The following is an 8,856-nucleotide window of genomic DNA, read 5'->3' on the forward strand; positions in this document are numbered from 1 at the left end:
ACAGAGGCTCACAGCCACCCGACTCAGCCTTTTGCAGCCAAGAGGCCTGCCAGGTCTTGTTTGGGCTGAGGGTCGGGGCGCAGACCCTGCTTGGATGACGGCAGGGTGCACGTGTGTGGCATCGTGATGCTGGACAGTCTGCCCTTACGCCCCCTGCCCAGTGTCCTGGTCCCTGGGCTCCCTCACTCACCCCACGGGCTCTCCATCTGCCTCTGGATGTTTAGCTACCCCCATGGCCTCGCCTTGAGGGCATGCTCTTCAAGAAGAAGCCCTCAAAGAGTATGCTGTCTTCTGGGAAGGGGTCAGTGGCCTGGGAGGAGAAAGTGACCATTGTAGCTGCGGGCATGATGGCATGTGGAGTCCTGGGGCTAAGATGGGCAGATCCTGGGGCCTGACTCGTGCCAGATCGGCTCTACGGAGACAGCTGTTGGGTGGACCACCCGCTTTGGGCCCTGGGGTTGTGGGGGGGGGTGTCCAAAGTATCTCAGGTCACTGTTTGTATTGAGCTGGAGAAGCCTGCGGCAGCTGTGCTGCTGGGGAAAGGCAATCTGGAGACCAAGTTCAAATACCAGCCCTCCTGCATTCTTGCCGCATGACCCTGGGCCCGCTCAGCCTCAGTTTCTCTTCTCAATGAAAGAAAGAAGGATTCCTTCTTCAAAGGATGCCATAGGAGCAAAGGACAGAACATGCGAGAGCCTGGAACACAGCAGGGCTGGCAAGAGTGGACTTTCTCCCCCGTAGGGACCTGTCTCTCTCACCTAGACTGTGGCCAGCGTTGAGGGAGCACTCAGCATGTGCCAAGCACTTTCGAGGCTTCTCTACGGACCCCTTCTAATTGGATTAACCACATCCTGGGTTTATGACACATACTCATGGCCCTCTCTAGATCTTTAATAATATAATGAACACTGTGAACCCACTGCCAACTCAGGATCAAGGTCACTACCAGCAAGATTGTATTAACTCTCTTATTTCTCACATCAATTCTATAGTTTAGCTCGAAATAGTCCCCATTTTACAGATGAGGAAATTGAGGTACAATTGAGGCATCTTCTCCACTGAATGATGCTGGAGACCCATTGAGTACCTTCTTCCCGTTGACTTCCTGTTCTGGGCTCCAAAGCCCTGGATGACGATGTCCTCCCACGACCCCCACCCAGTGCTGACATGGTCTGTCACTCAGCGGATTGGATTCCAGCCACAGGCTCAGCCCCCACCCCTGCAGGGCCCCGTCTTCCCCAGCTCCACCCCTGGGGGAGCCACAAGGAGCAGCCTGTCTGGCCCCTCCTGGACCCCAGTGCTCCAGTCCAGCTCTCACGAATGGGCCTGGTGCTCCCAACCACTGTCCTATTGCCCTTCCAGACGATGCCCAAATATACATGAAAGAAATTCGTAAGTTAGTGAATGGATGAGGATGCTAGAAGAGGAAAGGGATATTAAAATAAAAAAATACAAAGCATTTCTGAGAGCTGGGGGTGGGGAGGGGTGGGAGGTGGGCAAGGTGAGTCTCGGCGTTAAAAGATGCCCCTCTGCCAGCTGCTACACTCAGGGAGCCCGTGTCCCTTTGGTTGTGTGGATCGGACCCTCAGACCCCGCTGCCTGCCCTGAGCCTGAGTCCTGCCCCCTCCCCCATGGCGACTTCCTAGTTACAGCAGCTGCCACAGGGTTCCCAGAATCACCCTAAGCTGATTCAGCTAAAGCTGCCCCAGGGGCCCGACTGTGGGCGGGACGCCCCTGCCCAGCCAGGAAGTGTCGCTGCCCTTGCCTGCTGCCAGGAAGGGCCAGCTCCTGACGTAGAGTGAGGGAGGATTTAGGGTCCAGGGCAGAGTCAGGATTAGGCTGAGATTGGGAAGTGCTGGGGCCTGGACTTTCTCAGCAGCATCCAGATGCAAGTCGGGTGAAACGACTTTCTTTCTCGTATATGTGGGTCTTGACTCGTATAGGGAGCTGGCCACTCTTGAGAATCTGCTAAAAGCTATGAATCAACCCCCACAGAACACACACACACACACACACACACAATTCCAGGGGCTCACAGACACCCTGAAGCCCCTCTATGAAACCCAGATTAAGAGTCCCTGTCTTGGATTGTGGGCAATGTGCAGGCAGGACATCAGATTCACCTCCAGCTCACAGCAAAACAGCTGGCATACAGTAGGTGCTTAATATACGCTTACTTCCACAAATCAACAGATGTGGACTTGGATGAAGGAAAGGGCAGCTGGGGCTGGGCTGTGCATTGGGTCAAAGTCAGTCAGGGAAGAGATCGGAGGGCGAGGCAGGGCTGTCACTCCATTGCTTACAGTCTTCCCATGGCTGCCCATTGCCCTCAGAGAAAGTGCAAGCAATTTGCGGGGCACAGGCGGCCGGCCCTGTGTGATCCTGCCCCAGTCGCCCACTAGGCTTCAGCTGACAACCACATATGGCTGGTTCAGCCCTAGGAGCTGCCGGGAGCTCTCCCCCAACACTTACTGAGCATTGAGTGCATGTCACACTGTTCCTGACACTAAGGACTAAGGATACAACATTGTGTTCAGTGCTCTCGTGGGGCTGACAGTGGCTTTTGCTTCCAGACTTTTCTACCTGTCCTTGCACTTCATCTTCAGAATCTAGCACGGGTATCATCTCCTCTAAGAAGCCTTTCCTGATCCTGCCAGTCTCAGGATCACAGCACACATCCCACCTTATCAAACAATCCTTCTCCTTGTCTGTCTCCGGCTGGGAGTCCATAGAGACAGGGGCTTTGTCTTACGTGCTTAACATCATTGGACGCCAGTGCAGTGCCTAGCAAATAGCTGTGCATGAAATAAAGGGATGGACACATGGATGGATGGATGGATGGATGGATGGACGGATGGATGGATGGACGGACTGATGGATGGATGGATGGAGATGGATGGATGGGGATGGATGGATGGATGGATGGATATGAATGGATGGATGGATGGATGGAGATGAATGGATAGAGATGGATGGATGGATGGGGATACATGGATGGATGGATGGATGGAGGGATGGAAGAATGGATGGATGGATGGATGTATGGATGGATGGAGATGGATGGATAGAGATGGATGGATGGGGATACATGGATGGATGGATGGATGGATGGATGGAGGGATGGATAAATGGATGGATGGATGGATGTATGGATGGATGGAGATAGATGGATAGAGATGGATGGATGGGGATACATGGATGGATGGATGGAGGGATGGATGGATAGAGATGGATGGATGGATGGATGGGGATACATGGATGGATGGATGGAGGGATGGATGGATAGAGATGGATGGATGGATGGATGGATGGACAGATGGATGGAGATGGATGGATGGATGGATATGAATGGATGGGGATGGATGGATGGATAGAGATGGATGGATGGATGGATGGATGGATGGATGGATAGATGGATGGATAGAGATGGATGGATGAATGGATGGATGGATGGAGATGGATGGATAGAGATGGATGGATGGATGGATGGATGGATGGATGGATGGATGGATGGAGATGGATGGATAGAGATGGATGGATGGATGGGGATACATGGATGGATGGATGGAGGGAGGGATGGATAGATGGATGGATGGATAGAGATGGATGGATAAATGGATGGATGGATGGATGGATGGATGGATGGATGGATGGATGGAGATGGATGGATAGAGATGGATGGAGGGATGGATGGATAGAGATGGATGGATGGATGGATGGATGGATGGATGGATGGAGATGGATGGATTGATGGGGATAGATGGATGGATAGGGATGGATGGATGGATGTATGGATGGATGGATAGATGGATGGATGGAGATAGATGGATAGAGATGGATGGGGATGGATGGATGGATGGAGGGATGGATAGAAATGGATGGATGGATGGATGGATGGATGGACAGATGGATGGATATGGATGGATGGATGGATGCATGGATAGGGATGGATGGATGGATGGATGGATAGATGGATGGATGGATAGAGATGGATGGAAGAATGGATGGATGGATGTATGGATGGATGGAGATGGATGGATAGAGATGGATGGATGGGGATACATGGATGGATGGATGGATGGATGGATGGAGGGATGGATAAATGGATGGATGGATGGATGTATGGATGGATGGAGATAGATGGATAGAGATGGATGGATGGGGATACATGGATGGATGGATGGAGGGATGGATGGATAGAGATGGATGGATGGATGGATGGGGATACATGGATGGATGGATGGAGGGATGGATGGATAGAGATGGATGGATGGATGGATGGATGGACAGATGGATGGAGATGGATGGATGGATGGATATGAATGGATGGGGATGGATGGATGGATAGAGATGGATGGATGGATGGATGGATGGATGGATAGATGGATGGATAGAGATGGATGGATGAATGGATGGATGGATGGAGATGGATGGATAGAGATGGATGGATGGATGGATGGATGGATGGATGGATGGATGGAGATGGATGGATAGAGATGGATGGATGGATGGGGATACATGGATGGATGGATGGAGGGAGGGATGGATAGATGGATGGATGGATAGAGATGGATGGATAAATGGATGGATGGATGGATGGATGGATGGATGGATGGATGGATGGAGATGGATGGATAGAGATGGATGGAGGGATGGATGGATAGAGATGGATGGATGGATGGATGGATGGATGGATGGAGATGGATGGATTGATGGGGATAGATGGATGGATAGGGATGGATGGATGGATGGATGGATGGATGGATAGATGGATGGATGGAGATAGATGGATAGAGATGGATGGGGATGGATGGATGGATGGAGGGATGGATAGAAATGGATGGATGGATGGACGGATGGATGGATGGACAGATAGATGGATATGGATGGATGGATGGATGCATGGATAGGGATGGATGGATGGATGGATGGATAGATGGATGGATGGAGATAGATGGATAGAGATGGATGGGGATGGATGGATGGATGGATGGGGATGGATGGGGTTGGATGGATAGATGGATGGATGGAGATGGATGGATGGAGATGGATGGATGGATGGGGATAGATGGATGGATGGGAATGGATGGATGGATGGATGGATGGATGGATGGACTTTGCTGGGGCTGAGGGTACCAACTAGGAAGTGAGAAGGGAATGGGGGCTGGGTTTAGAGGTAAGTCTGGGAATGTGTCTGGGGAGGACAGAGGGTGTGGGAAGGGTGCAGGCCGGGTTACCACCTCCTGGTTCCCATGTGAGACATGATTGCCTTGGACAACAATGGCCACAGGTGTGTGGGAAAAAGGAGGATTGGGGGAGGGTTGACAAAGAATATGATTTACTTCCTGGTCTGGGGTTTCTAGCCATTCCCACCCCACCCTGGGGCTCCAGTCAGAGGCACCCCCTCTGCTGAAGTGACTCAAGCCCTGCCAAGTGGGGAGGGTTTTGGGAGAGGAGCCCCTAGGGGTGAGGGACATTGAGCTCTTACCTCCCGGGGTCTTGACTCTGTGTCACCAGCTCCAGGAGGGGTCTCAGACCTCCCCTGTGCTCAGACCTTAAGGGCGCCTCAGAGAGAACAAGGAGGCTGCCTGTGGTCACACAACTGTCATGGCCTCTGCTGGCTTCATTCGCCGGCAGGGCCCAACAGTACCAAGCCAAGGAGGGGGCTTCTCTGAGGGTCCTCCCTCCCGATGGAGGTGGCAAGCCAGACCTGCCTCTGAGGGGCTCACCCCAGTCAGAGGTGAGCAGAGGCTTGGCCCAGCTGCCCACCACTGGGACACTAGTGGGCAATGGGAAGAGGACAGAGAGTGGGCAGGAAGGGATCCATTCCTCTCCTCTCCCTCCCATCCCAACCCTGGGACTGCCTCCCCACCTCCTTCACCACTAAGGCTGCCCCTTTCCTTCAGCTGCCGTCCTGGAGGAGGGGAAAGGAGAGGGGGAGAGAGGGAACAGAGGCTTGGGAGAAAATACCTCCTCAGATGTTTGGGGACTGCAAAAACAGGAGGGTGTGTGTATGTGAACGCAGCATGCCTCCGCTCCCCAGAACTCTGGATCTCAGAGCTAGAAGGAGTCTCCAGCTAAACTAGTCAAATGATTCATTTTATAGAGATGTGGTGGAGGCCCAGAGAGGGAAGGGACTTGCTCAGGGTCACACAGCATTATAACTGTTGAGTTTATGGAGTGTTTTCTGTGGTACAAGGCACTTTTCCATGTGCTTTACACCCTAATTCCCGAATTTTCCAACAACCTTATGAGGTAGGTGTACTATTATAATCCCTATTGTACAGATGGAGAAATTGTGGCACAGAGAGGTTAAGTAAGTTGCCTGAGGTCACACAGCTTTGTGAGTGGCAGAGCTTACCTGCTAGCCCAGGCAGCCTAGCTCTAGGGCCTCGTGCATAACCCCATGCTTTGTTGCTTCTTGTTATAGTTACCAAATAGAGTCTTGGTTTTTCCTTGGCTTCTGCCTGCTGTGTGACTTTAATTCAGTCTCACATGGTCTCTGTGCCATTATACTAATAAATATAATAATATTACTATTTGCATTTATTGAACCATTTCTGTGGCATCGGCACTGTGAACAAATGCCTTTTCTACATAACATCGTTTAATTCTCATAATAACTCTGTGGGGTAGGTATCATAACCTCCATTTACAGGTGAGGCAACAGAGGCCCAGAGAGGTTAATTAACTTGCCCAGGGACACACAGCTAATAAAAAAACAGCCAGGATACAAAGCCAGCCAAGCCTAAGCTCTGATCATGACTTTGTCTTGCCTGTACATGGGCCAGGCTGGGTGAGTGGTCACAGAGTCAGTCAGTCCCAGGGAGATCATTCTGTCCAGCCCCTCCTTCCACCTTTAGAAGCCTCTTGTTATGTGCGCCCTTCACTGGACCCAGAAGCCCCGAGGAGCTGCCCTATCTCCCGCTGATGACCTTTGCCCCCTTCTGCCACCTGACGCCACTCCTGCGTCACATCGAGGAAGGCAGGATCCCCGCACCCAGTCTGGGACACAGGTGGCAGCAGCTACAGGAAGCAGGACCCACCCAGCACCTCAGGTGTCACTCTGCGCAGGCTGGGGCACTGAGACCAGCTTCCCAGCGTGAACAGGACAGGGGTAAACAGGAATGACTCCAGGGGCAGGAAGAGGGGTCAGTCGTGGGGGTCTGAGAGGCTGACATGGCGTCGTGGCAGAGGAGTCTGGGAGCCAGGCCTTGAGGGGTGGGCTGGGGCTTGGAGGGAACACACACGTGTTCAGCTTTCTGAGGTGGCGCAGTGCTCGGCGTTTCTCACTTGTGAGGTGGGGTGGGTGGGGTGGACAGACAACTTACATGACCTCAGGCGAGTCCCCTCACATCCCTGGGCCTCACCGCAGACCCCATCACTGTGCTGAGGTGAGGATTAACCTCTGTAACATGGAAAAGCGGAGAACACATGGTAAGTGCTGTGAGCGAGGCCTTGGATCACCCGCTGGGTCCTCACAACAACCCTTTGTGAGGGTCTACTCTTAGACCCATTTCAGAGATAAACAAACTGAGGCAGGGCAGGGGTGAGGTGACAGCAGCAGAGCTGATTAGAGCGAGAGCCTAACCAGGCATCCCAGAGTGTTTGAGGCAGGAGTGGGTGGGAAGTCTGGGAGCCAGAGGGTAGCTGAGGCTGGAGTCCCTCTCTTCATACCCCTCAAAGTGGTGGCTCACGGGCCTGGACTAGGGGTCTTAAGACACAGTTCTAGCCCTAGCTCTGCCTCTGACTTGCTGTGCAACCTCCACAAGTTCCTTTCCCTCTCTGGATCTCAGTTTATTCTTCTGAAAGTCGAGAGGTTGGATTAGACAGTCTGTCACTGGGTCCCTTCTGGCCTTTCCTGTCCTCTCATTGTGGGGTGGGATCCCCATCTGCCCATCACTGAATGACTCCACTGCTGTCCCCAACGACATTATCATATTGATTGGGCAGGCTCCTTCCATATGTTGTCTCATATCTCCACACACTGTGGCTGTGAGGAAGCTCTCATTTCCGGTTTACAGATGAGGAAACAGGCCCAGAGAAGATAAATGGGTGACCAACGCCCCACAGAGAGTAGGTGAGTGGGCAAAAGGAGAAGCCAGACTCTCCATGACTCTGCCTCTCCTCTCAGGGTGGGCAGTCACCTGGCCCAGTGGTGACCATGACTGGTTTGTCCTCTAGCCCAACAGACTTGGGGGACGGAGGTTTCGGGACGAAGTGCCTTCATTCAGGCTGCCAGTGGCCACACGTGGCCTGGGCTGCTCAGGCCTCGGGGGATCCTAGGAGCCGCTGCAGAATCACCTTTCCATGGTCCGGCCTTTTCACACGCAGGGGCTGGCAGCGTGCCGCGTTGTGAGTCCCAGCTGCTGCTCCATCCGCGAGCTTTCCTGGGTGCCTTGGCGCAGTGTGAGCCCTGCCCCCTGGGAGTCCCTTTCTCCCGAGGTAGGCGAGAAGAGTCATAAGACCTTGGGGCGGCCGGTTGGCTCAGTTGGTTAGAGCGTGTTGCCCTTAACAACAAGGTTGCCGGTTCAATTCCCACATGGGCCAGTGAGCTGTGCCCTCCACAACTAGATTGAAACAACTACTTGACTTGGAGCTGATGGGTCCTGGAAAAACACACTTCAAATAAATATAAGTTCAGGAAAAAAACCCCAAAAGAGTAATAAGACCATGCACACACCCTCGGGTTCTCAGCACTTCACACATACTAACTGTTTAAGCTGCATGCCCATCCTGTGAGGTGGGCACTGCTATGCTCAAACTCATTTTACAGATGAGGAAACTGAGGCCGAGGAGAGCTCACATTACCCCCCAGGTAGCACAGGTGGCAAGTGCAGAGAGATGACTTGAACC

General features: G+C 52.8%; 1 non-coding gene across 1 annotated transcript; it reads left to right on the forward strand.

Moving 5' to 3' along the window:
- The first annotated feature begins 8,476 nt into the window (after positions 1-8,476).
- Positions 8,477-8,550, forward strand: TRNAK-CUU (transfer RNA lysine (anticodon CUU)). The gene has a single exon. It is a non-coding gene; the product is annotated as a tRNA-Lys (tRNA).
- Positions 8,551-8,856: the final 306 nt, after the last annotated feature.

This window comes from Rhinolophus ferrumequinum, chromosome 3, assembly GCF_004115265.2.
Source record: "Rhinolophus ferrumequinum isolate MPI-CBG mRhiFer1 chromosome 3, mRhiFer1_v1.p, whole genome shotgun sequence".
Lineage (NCBI taxonomy): Eukaryota > Metazoa > Chordata > Mammalia > Chiroptera > Rhinolophidae > Rhinolophus > Rhinolophus ferrumequinum.